Below are 14804 nucleotides of genomic sequence, written 5' to 3'. Positions count from 1 at the left end.
TCGGGGGGAGGGCCTGGGTCCGCGGGGACCCTTTCCCTCGAGGCCACCTACCCCCTGCCCCCTACCCCCGCCCGATCCGGGCTTCTCGCGGGGCAACAGGGACTTGCCCGCCCCCTCCCCAGTGGAGGCGAGGGGGTCGCCGGGGCAAGAGGGCTGGAACCCCTGCCCCCGAACCAAAGGCTTCCCGGCGAGCATGCACGGGCCATCCGCGAAACTTAAGTTGGGCCACATTGGGGGAAGGGGGGCCCTTGCCATTGTGGGGGTGACCCAGGTACACAATAGAAAACTGGGGGATGGGGGCGGCCATCTAGGAAGCCGATACCCCTTCAAAAGGGAAAGCCACCTAAAATCCAACCCATGGGGGATCTACGAGATCAGAAACTGAAGTTGGGGGCCCAAGAGGGATGCTCCCCCATTTCCAAAGCTCCTTTTTTTTTGAGCGCGTTTCTCTTTAAATGTGATATAACACGATGGGTTCTGTCCCTTTAAAAGAGTCGAGCTGAAAAAGCTGTGTAAGCGCTGATTGGCTGCTTCTTTGGATACATCTTTAGGGGAGCCTTGAAACTGTTAGCCTAGGTTGATTTTTTTTTTTAACTGCGCTGTTCCAATAAACAAGTCACGCCCCTCCCCCTTACATGCCTATCATCAAACAATTAAAGTCTAGGTCAGTGTCCTGGGGAAAACATGTTTCAAGTAGAAGTCGAACCCAGATTTAAGCAAAATAAAGAAAATGTCCTTCCCCCCCTCCTGCTGCCTATTAAAGTTTACTTGCTAATTCTGTCTGTAAAGGGGTAGAAGGGCTTCTCCCTCCCCCCGCCCAATATGCCAGCATCTGCATTGGTTTAAAAAGGAGGCTTTGGGGCTTAAATGTAGCAGCCACCTCCCCCGAATATGATGATCTGTCCCGACCTCTGGGTCCTCATCCTGACTTAATCCAGTCCCTGCAGGGAAGCAGAGCTGGCTGGAAAAACAGAGGGAAGCGGCTTGGGGGCCGGGGAGAGATCACTCAGTAGTGTGTGGGCGCCCCCAATTTAAAGGCTGTTCCGTTTTGTGAATGAGAGGCTGGAAGCTGGGGAGGCCATTGAATTTCATCCCTTGTGGTTGGGAGAGGAAAGAAGAGAAGAATGCAGTCTCTCTCCCCAGCCTCCCAGGCCGGTTCGTTTCTCTGGAGGTCCATTTAAAGTCCCTCTGAGCCCAGGTTCATTAAACTAGCCTGCCCCCAACACCTCCCCCAAATGCCGAACTTCCTTCTCTTGAGCTTGGTGGGCTAGCGATCACCGGGGAAGGCTGGCTGGTCTACCGACCCTCTTGTCCTCTCTGCATCCACTGAGCCGGCTAGCTCTTGGTGCAGGCTGGCTTCGGCAAGACAGCCACAAAGCCTGTTTGCTTACACTGTTCTTACTAGGGGCAAGGTGTTGGAAGGCTTGGATGGGTGAGCTCAATGATAAAGCAATGAAAGAGTTGCTATGTGCCTAGACTGGACGCTTGCCAAATGACCTGAGACCTCTTCTCTCTATCTTAGGCTCATAGATTCGTACAGCGAGTCAGAGCTGGGAGGGACCTTCCCACCTCAAACGGTAGAGCTGGGAGGGTGGGAGAACCCAGAACGTCAGACACGAAAGGGGTCTGAGAACGTGGACTGTCAGAGTTGGGAGGGGCCTCAGAACAGAGGATTAGAACACAGAAGGTTAGAGCTGAGAGGGAGCCTAGAACACAGAACGTCCAAACTGGGAGTGACCTTAGAATTCAATAATGCCAGATTTGGAGAGACATAGAATATCAGGGCCGAAAGTGGCCCTAAAACATAGAATGTCAGATCTGGGAATGACCTTAGAATTCTGAAATGAAAAGGAAACTTTGAACATGGAATGTTAAAATTGGAAGCCCGAATGTCCCAGCTGAGAGGAACCTCCAGAGATTCTGTGATATATATATATACATACATACATACATATATACACATATGCCTCGGTTTCCTTCTCTGTAAATGAAGGGATTGTTCCAGATAAGCTCTAGAGCCCTTGGAGCTGGGGAGCTCTAAGCTGCTATGATTTCTCCTCCCTTCTTTCCCTCCCCCCCAATCAAATGATTGGCAAGGGTGATCATGGAAGCCATTACTGGCATCTCTTCTGTTAGCACTTCTGGCAGATGGGGATGGATGGTATCCAGCATACTGAGAGCCCTTGCCTGTTCCTGGGTCATCATGCCAGACTTGGCTGGCCCTAGGCATGTGCTGGTGAATGAGGTAGGCACACCCCAGAGGTGAAAAGAAGAAAAGAGCTGCTATAAAGACCAGGCAGAGAGAAGGGGCTTGGGAAAGGGCATGGGAGAGAGATGGTAGTGAGGGAGTGAGCCTAGCTTGGTGGAGAGAAGCTCTGGACTGAGACCTACAGAGTTGTCCTGGATGGATTTTGTGATCTTGAGTAAGGTATTTCACAACTCTGGGTCTCAGTTTCCTCATTTGTTTAAAAAAAAAAAGCTCATTGCTATTCTACTTGCTTCTTTTTCCTTTAATATCCAGTGAGCTAATACATATCTGGGCCTCGGTCTCTCCATTTGTAAAATGAGGAGGCTTAATTAGAAGATGCATTAAGTACTTTCTTCCTGTTCTTAACTTCATGGATATATGGGACTCCCCATCACTGCACAGAAGAGGTATCTTAGAACCATCAAGCCAAAGAATGATAGGGTTGGAAGGTACCTTCCATTCTAGGGAGGGAAACTGAGCTCCAGAAAGAGAAAGAAATGTGCTTAGGGCACATTAAGTTAGTGCTAGCCCCTCCCCCCAACAGAAAAAAAAAACTCTCTTCTCTGCTACCAGAGGGCCTGCAGAACAAGAAAGAGGGCACAAGTGTTTAGAATTAAGGAGCTAGCCCAGTCCTAGAACGAAAGTCTTCTTCAGATATGGGTACCACTAATCAGAATGAGAACTGGGACAGAAAAAAGTAGCTTCTTCCAAATTTACAGTGAGTTCCTTCCATCCTTCTTTCCTTTTCTCTCTCTCTAGTCTTATTTCCTTCCCTCTTTCTTTCTCTTCTTCTCTCCTTTCTTCCTAACCTCCTTCCTTACTTCTTTCCCTCCTTTCTCTTCTTCCTTCATTTTTTCACTCTTTTTCTTTTTTCACTTTTCTCTACTGCCTCCCTTCTCCCTCTCCTGCCTTTCTTCCCTCCCTTCTTTCTTTTTCTTCCTCCTTCCTTTTATCTTTTCCCTTCTCTCCCTCTCTCCTTTCTTCGTTTACTCCCTCTTTCCTTTATTCCTTCTTTCCTTTCCTTTTTACCTCTTTTCCTTTTCTCTCCTTCATTTTCTTCCTTCTTCCTTTCTTCATTCTCTTTTCTTCCTTTCTTTTTCTCTCTACTTCATACTGTCTCCTTTCTTTCCCTTCTTTTTCTCAATATTTTCTTCCCTTCTTTCCTCCCTCTCCATTTCCTTCCCTCTTTCCTTTCTTCACTACTCCACTTCCCTCCTTCCTTTTGTCTCTCATTCTTTTCCTCCTTTCTTCCCTCTCTCCACATTTCCTTCCCTCTTTTCTTCCTTTCATTCCTTCCTCCCTCCTTTCTTCCTTCCTCCCCCCCTTCTTTTTCTCTCCCATTCCTTCCATCCCCCTTTGCTACCTTGCCATTTCCTTCCCTCTTCTCTTCCTTTCTTCCTTCCTTTCCATATAGTTTCTTCACCAGCCACTTTAGGTGACAGGGTGCAGTAGAGTATGGGGGAGGGAGTTTGTGTGGAAGCTCTCCATGTCCACCAGCTCTCTCCCAGTATTGCCTAAAGTCCCTGAGCCCAGCGTGGGAGCTCACAGCTTCCAAATGGAGCCAGCCCCGGTGCCTGGTGTTCTGGCCAGTGTTCCGTTTGCCCTGCCCCATGGAGGAAATGGAAGAAGCTCCCAGCTGGAAAGGAGCCAGTGCCTGTTTCAACATAAATATCTGAGACAGCCAGCAAAGAAGGGGGAGGGGAACAGGGAGGAAAGGATTTAGGTTCAAAATCCAAAGGACTTGGATGTTGCTTCCAAGAGATGAGTCCCTGTCTGGGGACAGTTTATTATGACACCATAGTGTGGGGGAAGATCACGACCCGAGGGTCAAAACAACTAGCTTCAAGCCTCCCAGGTACACTAGCTACGTGACCTCGGAAAAGTCACTCAGTCTCTGGCTTCTTTTTGAGAAGCAGTGAGCTAGGGCGGGATACCTGCTGGCTTGGGAGTCAGAGAACCTGAATTCAAACCTAGCCTCTGTCACTATGCATGTGGGCATGGACAACCAACTTAATCTCTCTCAGCCTCAGTTTCCTGATCTGTAAAATGATGGGATGGGATTCTATGGTCTTTAAGATGCCCTTCAGCTCTAACCCTATGATCCCATAATCCTTACCTGTTGAAGTAGGTTATATCTAAGGTCCCTTCCAGGTCCAAGCTACTTCTCTGAGCCTCAGTCGCCTTGTCTGTAATATGAATAGAATAATCCTCATGTAAAGGTGGGATGTTTGATCTCCATATCAATTAATTTTCACATGTCTAGATTCAGTCAAACAATCCAAAGTAAATGAGGTGTAAATAAGGTATTAATCAGTTTGAAAGGATCATAAGGGCTTTAGGTCATTGAATGAAAGCAGATGGCACTGCAGAGGACATATCTCGTGACTGTCTGAAAAAATTAGGCACACTTTTGTACCTACATATAACAGAGCAAATCAGTTCAAAATCTTTCATTCTAGAAGTGCATCAAGTGGTGGTCAAATTCAGTGGTGAAGAACTTCTGAAAGGGAATCCATCTCCAGCTCCTCCAAGCAATTTACCTGATTGCCACCTTGTGAAATTTAAAAGAATGTAGTTACTTAACCCCAATTGCTTAAAAAAAAAAAAAAGAAATTTAAAAGAATGCAACATCTGGAATTCCCATAAACATTCGTAGCAGTGTCCCTGGAGTAGCAGTGGCTGTTGGCATTGATATTCCCAGGACAAATGCACATCAAAGAAAGGCAGCCACCCTTATGTCCCAAAGAGTTACACCTAAGGGGAACTTCATCAAGACTCCACAAAGGGAGAAAAGGACTTCCAATATCCAAGAGTTAGTGAGAGTTTGCCCTTTAGCCACATGTGCTCTTTCTTTTGGAAGCTCTTCACCCCAGAGAATCTGTATACAAAAGGGGAGAATGAGCCCCTGGTCGGGAGTAAAATTTCTATAACCACTGTCCTTGCGAATTATTCCACCTTAGTAAATACTCTTTTATAAAGCTATTTAGCTCTGGCTAATAATTAATGTGGAACATACTTGATGGGGGCTCATGAACGACACTATAGAAATGAGTATACTACCCTCTGGGGACCCATCCTAATAACACAAGTAGTATTTGGAGAAGTAGCCCCATAAGGGGTGCTGTGCTTGTAGGGTCCCGCACAGGGTGAGAGTGCTTTGGAAACAGTTAAAGCTTTTTATGTTTCCATGTTTCCTTCCTTCCTTCCTATCTCTTTTACTTCTTTCCTCCCTCTCTTCCTTCCTTTTTTCCTCCCTCCCTCTCTTCCTTCATCCCTTTGTTCCTTCCTTCCTTCTTTCCTCCCTTTTTTTACTTTTCTTCTTTCCTTTCTTCCTCCCTCCCTTCCTTTCTTCCTTCCTTGCCTCCTTTCTTCTTTCCTCCCTTCCTTCCTCCTTCCCTCCCTTCTTTCTTCCTTCAGTCCTTGTCCCCCTTCCTCCTACCAATGCTGTGCAATGCTCTTAGAATACTTTCTATTTACACTGTGTAAGTATTGTATGTATATAATTGTTTTCACTGTTATCTCTCCCATTAGACTGTGAACTCCTAGAGGACAAGGACCATATTTTTGCTCTTTTTTTTCCTTTTGTATCCCTACGGCTTAGCATAATTCCTGGAACATAGTAAGCACTTAATAAATATTTGACTGAATGACTTTCTTCCTAGGTGCCTTTTTTCTCTCCTTTCCTTCCTCATTTTTCTTCCTTCTTTCTTTCCTTCCTTTCCTCAATCCTTCTTTCTCTTTTCCTCTTCCTAAGGTAACTTCAAACTCTAACATTGCAATATTCTGCATCTCTAAAGTCTCAGTTTCCTTATCTGTAAAATGGGCATGAAAATCATTGCTATGAGGAAACCCTTTTGTAACTTCTATAGCCTGGTAAATTTATTTAGCTCATCTTTAAGAAAAAGCAAGACATGGAAGCTGCTGTTATTAGATGAATTCATGGGTCTCCAGCTGCTAGTGCTAATTTGATTCAATTTGACAAAAGTCTGTTCTGTAGGCTTCCAGAGATACAGAGGAGCTCCTGCCCTCACAGAGCTTCCCATCTGGTTAGAGAGACAGGACTTACCTAAATGAATAGTTTGGCTCCCAAAATCTGGAGAAGAGCCTCTATCTTCACCTCTCCGAGGGATTATCATGAAAAACGTGGCACAGATATCCCCTTGGCTCAACTGCTTACTATCTGTGTGACCTTGGACGAGTCATTTAACTCCTGCCTTGTTTCCTCATAAATAGAGAACTCCCAGATGAGGAAATTCCTCCACCAATGCAGGTCTTAAAGCTGGAAAGTCAGGACCAGGCCTAGAAGAGGGATGAAAGCTGGCCTGAGTCCCCTCCCCAAAAACGGGGCTGCAGGCAGAACTCAGCAAAGGGAGAAAGAGGTGGCTCTTACAGAGGATGGTCCAGATTGGGAGTTGGAATAGTTAGACAAGACAGCCCCAGGCACCAAGGGAAATTCCAGGATGAGCCAACACATGTGGAAGATGAGGGGCTAGCAACGGAGTCAAGAAATAAAAAGGAACACAAAGTACACAGACCCTCTGTCCCCACGTCTGACACCAGGCTAGCCCCTGAATGCTGCCGTGAGAAGAGCTGGCATTTCTACAGTACTTTACAGTTTGCAAAGCCCTTCACATGGGCTACCTCCGCACAGTGAGTCTCTCCAGCTGAAGGATGGACAGACCGTTGTCCGACCCAACCTCTTCCAGCTCCATCTGCCAAGCGAGTGTCAGGGCTGGAATTTGAACCCAGGTGTCCTGCCTCAACCCTGCACTCTGCCCTGGCCCTTTCAGATCTTCTAGTCCAGCCCACTCATTTTCCAGTTGGAGAAAATGAGGCTCTGAGAGGGGAGGACATAGCCCCACACTGAGAACTCTATTTTCTTTCTGCTACATCATGAAGAGAAGAGAGGAACGACACGTTGGGAGCTGGGAGGAGAGCAGGAAAACATAGCAGAAAAATGCAGAACTTAGAACTAGGAGAGACCCTGGATTCAAAACCCAGCTCTGAGAGTCACCCGCTCTGTGACCCTGGGCAGGTCATTTCACTTCCCCTTGTCTCAGTTTTCCCCTGTGTAAAATGGGAAGAACAATATTTGCACCAGCTGTCTCAGAGGCTTTTTGTGAAGAAAGCACTTTCTGATGCCTTAAAGGCGCATGAAGATGTGAACTATTAGGAGAACCCTGAGACAGGGAGCTCAGGCTTACGCTGCCCAGCTTTGACTCTTGTCGGATCAACCAGGGCCTGGAGGGGACCCCAGGCACCAGCTATGATGACCTTGAGGCAGCAGAGGAGAAAGGACCGAAGGGTCCTAGAGTCTGATCAGCCTCAAGAAAGATCAAAAAGTAGTGCGGAATTCTGACTCCTGCATGAGACTTTATCATAGGCAGCAGCTGCAATTTCTTTTTGCAATTCAATTCCACGAATATTTGTTGAGTGCCTCGAATGTGCAAGGCATTATTTCCCACTCGGTTTCTCTCCAGGATTTCATGATCTCCAAAAACTCAGCTCTTCCACAAGATGAAATCAACCCTAAAACTCACACTTTCTCTGCTCCCAGGACCCTGAGCCCCCTCCCTCCCTCTGGAGAGCTCCTCCCACATCCTCCACCATTTAAGGTGGCCACCCAGAGACTCCACCTGGTTGCTCCCCACAATTTCATGTTCTCTAGAAAAATACCCTTCCTTCCTGGTCTCCCTCTTCTTTCTTCCTTTTTCTCTTTCTTTTTCTTCCTTCCTTCCTCCTCTTTCTTCCTTCTTTTCTTCCTTCCTCCCTCCATTCCTTCTTTCTTTTCTTTCCTCCTTCCTTCCTCCTTCCCTCCCTTTCTTCCTTCTTTCCTTCTTCTTTCCTCCCTCCCTCCCTTTCTTCCTTCTTTCCTTTCTCCCTTCCTTCCTTCTTTCATTCCTTCTTCCCTCCCTTTTTTCCTTCCTTCCTCCCTCCATCCCTTCCTTCTTCCCTTCATCTCCTTGATGAAATTAACTCCAAAACCCACTTCCTCAAATCCGTCATGCCCAAAGGCAGATATCCACCCTGGTGGGCTCCCTGGAAACATACTTTTCCAGCTTCTTTTTAATGTATTATCTTCCCTATTTGATTTCGAGTTCCTGAGGGCAAGGGACTGCCTTATGCCTTCCTCTGTATCCCAAGCCCTAAGCACAGTGCTTGACTGCTAATAGCTTCTTGATAAACATTTAGTGACTCTGAAGGCTTTGTACTGGGTGTCAGAGACAAACAAGAATTAGTCCTCACTCTCAAAGAGCTTACTTTCACTAGGGAGGGTGTGCTTAACCTCTTAGGTACCAAGCACCACTATGGCTCAAACATCAGAATGATGTTTGTTGTCTATGCTCGAAAGTGAAGGAAATAAGACATTTCAGTTAAAGCTGAGTGAACATAAAGGTGGCATTTTTTTTTCTCATTCAAATTCATGCATCCCCTGAAAACTAACTATGCAGAGATTCCTTAGAAGCTCCTGGCCTCCATGGTTAAGAACCAGAGGGGAATACAGTATGTACACAGATAAGCAAATATCAGTTAGTTTTAGGAGGAGAAAGTTCTAAGGCTGATGAAACACAGGAATAAATAACTTTATAACTTGAGAGTAGAAAAAGCCCAGAAATAAGGAAGGTCCCTCTAGACTAGAGGAAGCTTCTCTAAGAAGGCTCCAGTGACTTGGTGTGACTAAAAGGTAGTCTCACAGATCGAGTCCTAAAGGGGGGGCCATACAAACTGGCAAAGCAGGAGTAAAGGGGAATCGAGGGTGATCTAGTCTGCTGGCACCAGATCAGTCAGTGTTCATCTCGGGCATTAAACTAAAGTCTCAATCTCTTCAACTCATGAAGCCCCCAGTCAGACTTTACTCTGGGAAATCACTTATGTCTGAGCTTCCACAGATGTAGTAACTTTGTCCCAAGCTCCTGTATGAGCTCTCAGGATAACAAATGTATATGGGGTACAAGGTAACTTTTATTTCACTCCACGGGAAAAAAAAAGCAGAAAATCACAGACTCACAGGAGCCTGTAAACAAATAGGGATAACACAAAAAAAGGGATGAACAATAGCAGTAAATCCAGCAGATTTCCTAGTTCATATCCTGTAGGGACCCTTTGAAGGATTAGATTCTCCCAAGAGAAAAGCTTACTTTGGCGTCTCAGGACAGCCAACCACCTTATCGAAATAACTTATAGAAATAATAGAAAGCAATGTCATGGACTTTTGTGCCCCCAAGTCATGACTTTGGTCCCTTATTGATCCTCTAGCTTCAGGGAACATAAAGGTGACCTTTTCTTTCCCAGAGGTATGGTGATCAGGAAATTTCCTTTTCCTGGCTTCCCAAACTTTTCCTGGTTTCCCAAACTCTTGAACTTAAAGTTACTTAAAAGACAACCCCCAAAGCTGGTGAGTCTTGAGAAATCTCTCTTGTTAGCTAGAAGGTAATATTCTGGGATCATACTGCCTAAGGAATCCTCCTCTAAGTAGGAGATAGTTCCGAGTATGACATTGTCCATGACCTCTCTCCACAAGGGTAAAAGAGAGAAGGTGACCTGTGAAGACAGCAGACTTCTCCATGGCTAACATCCAGCCAACAAATTATCAGCCAGAGAAGGTGAAAAGAAAGAGCCCTGAGAATCCCATGAATACTTGGTCAATAGCACATCCCAAAGGGGTAACTTCTGCCTACTCTCTGGAATGGATAATCAGAGACAATGAAATTTTCCTTAAAAAACTAAACGAAAGATTTCATTGAAAATACGAAGAAGAGAAATAATCTTGAGAGGGTGGGGGGAGGAGACACCCTAAACAATCACCCACCCCATTTAAACTAACAAGATGCTATGTCCTGATACCTCTGTCAAGTGAGAGGTAAACTTCAGAAGACAGAAAGATTGGGAATTTCTATTGGCATCCTGGGGTGGCTAGGTGGTGCAGTGGATAGAGCACCAGACCTGGAGTCAGGAGGACCTGAGTTCCAATCTGGCCTCAGACATTTACTAGCTGTGTGACCCTGGGCAAGTCACTTAAAACTGTTTGCCTCAGTTTCCTCATCTGTAAAATGACCTAGAGAAGGAAATGACAAACCACTCCAGTATCTTTGCCAAGAAAACCCCAAATGGGGTCATGATGAGTCAGACACAAGTGAAAAAATGAGTAAACAACAATGTTGGCATCCTAGGGCTATCAGTGGCTGGCATTGATGTCTGCCTCAGGAAGCAAGAACAGACAGGAAGGCCAAATGGCAAAGAAAGGCCAATTCTAGTATCCATAAGGAGTCTAGCAGAAAAGCAATACTATACTGAAAAGGAACATCTTAAGAACTCCAACAAGAAGATTTCCTGGAATTGTGAGTTAGCCTTTCACATGTGCTTTCTAAGCTACTGAGTTCACTTTTTTCTGAGTTTTATGTGTACTGGTAGGGGGTAGGGGTGTTTCACAGACCATGAGGGGCAATGTTTTATACCAACTCTACTGTCATAGTAAATATCTGTTTCTAAATGCTAATTGTCTGGCTGATTTATTATCATCAGATGGTTGGGATAAAGGGAAGCACATTGGTGGGGGCTCATGAGATATACCAATGCCAGGGCTACTCCTAGAACTCTGATGGGAAGTGTTGAAGGTGAAGCCAGAGTAGCTAAGGAGAAAGCAGCTTCTGATGCTCAGTAGCACAAAGGTGAGGCTCCCAGATCCCACCTGAAAAGACTTCACCCCATGAGGATCAGAGGAAAAAGAACTCAATCAGAGTGACTAGTGACACCTGGCTTGTTAGGTAACAAGGAAGCTATTTTTGCCTTTCTTTGGGTTTAGAATAGTGCTGGCACATAGTAAGCATGTGATACATGAATATTGATGGCCGACTGGCTGATAATTTGTTGACTGGATATTAGCAATGGAGAAGTCTCCTGTCTTCACAGGTCATGTGTCTGAGACGTGATAGAGAGCTGCCTGAGACCTTCCATCTAGAGTCAAATACAAAATCCTCTGTTGCACGTGAAAACCCTTCACAATCTGGCTCTAAGCTATCTTTCTAGACTGATTTCACTTTATCCCTTTGCTTCCTCTCCTCCCATACCCCCACACGCTGTGTTCCTTTAATCTGACATGCTTGCCTTTCCCTGTTCACAATCCCTATCTCCTTCCTCCATGTTTTACACAGGCTGTTCCCTCCCCACATCCCTTCCTAGAATGATTTCCCTCCTTAGGCCCTCCTCCTCATCTCTCTAGTTCCCTTCACAACTCTGCCGTCTATGCAAAGTTTTCCCTGGTGACCCCAATAGTTAGTGCCCTCACTATCTTCCCTTCTTGAAAATTGCTCAGTATAGACTTTATGCTTGTTTCTCTACTTGTCATTTCCCATAAGCAAAATGCTCTCTCCTTCAAGGCAGGGACTTTATGATATATATATATATATTACCTGTTCCTGGTCTGTAGTAGGTGCTTAATAAATATTTATTTAATTTAGTTAAATTGGTGTGTCAAACCTGAAGACTATTACTCATTTCTGGTCACTCCTTTGGGGCCAAGTGATACTATCAGAAAGAACCCAGGCAAGGAATCAAAGCCCTCAGAGGTGGGGTTTCTATCCCTTTAGTCATTCAAAGGCAGAGGCTTCAGAAGAGAAAAGGCAGATTTGCAAACTAACCTGCTAATATATGAAAATAGGATTTGGAGTTCTGAACCATGACATAAGATATAGGTGTCCTGAGCTTTGGGCCAGGGATGGAGCGTATCTAATGAGGGCCAGTACAAAAGAGAGATCATACCTGAAGACATCCAATCTGACCAAGGGGTCTATACAATGAAAATCAACCTGAAAGAAGGGGAACTGGCCATGGGGACTCACCAAACTAGAGCAAGGATGTCATAACAAGGAAACTATGGTAGAGATGGCCAAAAATTCCAGGGGGAACAAGTAAGGGACCCTGTGGGCCTATAGAAAGTATGGGTAGAAAGCAAAATGAACTAATGCTCTTCCATCAAACAGGTAAATTTTTCCTCATGAGACTGGGAGAGATGTGCTTTTTGACTATAATATGTCTAAAGAAAGGTATTTATTCAAAAGAAAATAGAATCTTCTGCAAAGATTCACAAGGAGAAATCTGCAAACTCAAGGGGAGAATCTGTGGGTGAGGATCCATAGAGGAAGAATCAGAAGCTATCTTGGGGTGGGAATATACTGAAGTCAACTCCGTTAAAAGGACGAAATACGTAGTTTAGGAAAGAGATCACAAACTTGATACAGAGGCGTAATGGACAAAGGAGGAGGGACATCATCCATGCCACCATGGTCATTGTTGCTCATATTTCTATAGGGCTTTAAGTTTTACAAAACAATTTCGACTTTATCTCATTCAACATCTTCCTGAGTTCTCTTTAGGCTAAAAACAAACAGCTCACGACTGATGAATTTGCCTTTTGAAGATAATTGTATTACTCTTAAAAGTTGGAGAAAAGTGTAGAGTTGCTTTCCTGGACCTGGTTCTATGTAACAAGAAGAAAGGAGTTGCTAAGCTGGGCTTTAAGAACCGTGAATTGAAGTGACCACTCTGTCTTGGAGTTCTTGATAAATAAGGAGGAGCTAGCCAATAGCAGTTATTTACATTTACACATCTTATATGTTAAAGGAGTCCTTTTCAAAGAGATGAGGGAAAAGGTAGGTAGATTCCAATAGCCTGAAGACTCTAGAGGGAAGGAAAATTGGCATGAAAGGAATAAGATGCTTACAAGATTGAAATTCTCATGAAGCAAACGCCAATGATTGTGACAAGAAATGAAAGGGGGGGTCAATAGGAAAAAACTGAGGTGGGTGCACAGAAGACTCGTCCGTCAACCTGGATTTTTAACAGATGTGTATAGATGATGAAAACAAGGTGAGGTAATATCACAGAATGGCATAATTCTATGAGAACAGTGTCTGGCATGCGAAAGCTCAAAATGAGCTGAGGTTGGCTCGACAATAGAAATGGTTCTTTTTTTTTTAATGTTATTTGGGAGGCGACAAGATAAAAAATGGCCTGCTCTTCGGTGTGAGTTGGGATGACAGGTCGACTAACAGAAGGCAGAACTATTCAGCTCATTTAATTTTGGTTCTATTGGAAACAAAAGCTGGGTTTTTTGTTTTGTTTTTAAGTCCCAACATTCTAACATCATGATTGTATGGCTAAAACCTGTGGGACACAAACATCTCCAAATGACATTGGTAGAGAAGAGTGATGGGCGATGGAGAGGCCCATAGTGAGGGTGTGTAGGCTGTAAATCATTGAGAAACTTCAAAGTGAAGGAAGTCGTTAGGATAGCGCATGAGAAGGAAAGAAGACAGGCTGGGTCTGTGTCAAGGGTGTGGGCTGACAAGTGGGCAGCCCAACGCCTCCACTGGTAACCTCATGTTGTCAGGAGAAAGAGAGGAGCACATGCAGCACATTGGGTAGACCCCTGGTGTAAAGCTAAGGGGAGGCCATGGGAAGAGCAGTGCAGGATGGACAGGCCTGAATGGACTGAGGTCTGCATTCTTGGAGGCAGCATCAAAATCAAGAGCACAAATCCATTGTTAGTATTTTTTTCCACCAAGAATCTCTGGACTAGACAGGAGAGAACAAAAGTGATTAACAGCAGGAAATCAATGATATTTAAGTTGTATAAAGGTGGGGAGGGAGCTGAAAACCCCCCACCCTAATTAATGGGGACTCAGAGGCCCCAGGCTTTTTTTTCATATTGGATTGGTCAATCAGCCCAAGGGGCAAGCTAGAGGTGAACAAGCTTTGATCAGTTTTGGAGGATTGAAGCACTTTGATCGTTGGATAAAATCAGAAGATGCCTCACAGGAGATATATTGGGATTGGTTGGAAAAAAATCAGATGCACCCCAAGAACTGAACATGTAGTAGAAAGAGCCCATTTGAGATTAGAACAGCTACTGGTGGTTGAGGAAACTACCCTCCAGGCAGAGGAAGAGATTGCTGAGGGGAAAAGGATTGAGTTTCTCTTCTCCTTCACCTTCCATCCTCCCACCCCCCACTGGTCAGGAAATGGTCTAATACATTTCAAAAGGTAGGAAGATCTAGAGTTTCCATGATGGTTCCCATGGGTGTCTCCAGAACAACCTGGAGTCCCCAAATGAGTCCTGATGGCATCACCTACCTCAGGAACTGAGAGACACATCAAAGACAACCAACCACTGAGGAAAGGCAGTGCAAGGACTCCACAAGGGCACTGACCCTCAGAGCCCAGCAGAGGGCTTCATTTAAATGAGATCATAAGGACAGCAACCGGAAGGGAGCTGTCCCAGGCATCTAGGTGATATGGTGGATAGAGACTGGACCTAGGGTTGGGAAGAGCTGAGTTCAAAACCAGCCTTAGACATTTACCTCTGTAAACCTCAGTTTCCTCCTCTGTAAAATAGGGATAATAGTGCCTGCTTCTCAGGCTTGTTATGTTGATCAAATGAGATAGTGTTTGTAAAGTGCTCTGTAAACTTCAAAAGGTCTATAAATTCTACCTACTACTACCACTACTACTACTACCACTACCACTACCACTACTACTGCTACTACTACTACTACTA

This window comes from Petaurus breviceps, unplaced genomic scaffold (genome assembly GCF_028583685.1).
Source record: "Petaurus breviceps papuanus isolate PSGF00001 unplaced genomic scaffold, PetGlider_PUasm1.0 207, whole genome shotgun sequence".
Lineage (NCBI taxonomy): Eukaryota > Metazoa > Chordata > Mammalia > Diprotodontia > Petauridae > Petaurus > Petaurus breviceps.
This window is presented reverse-complemented; position numbering follows the sequence as displayed.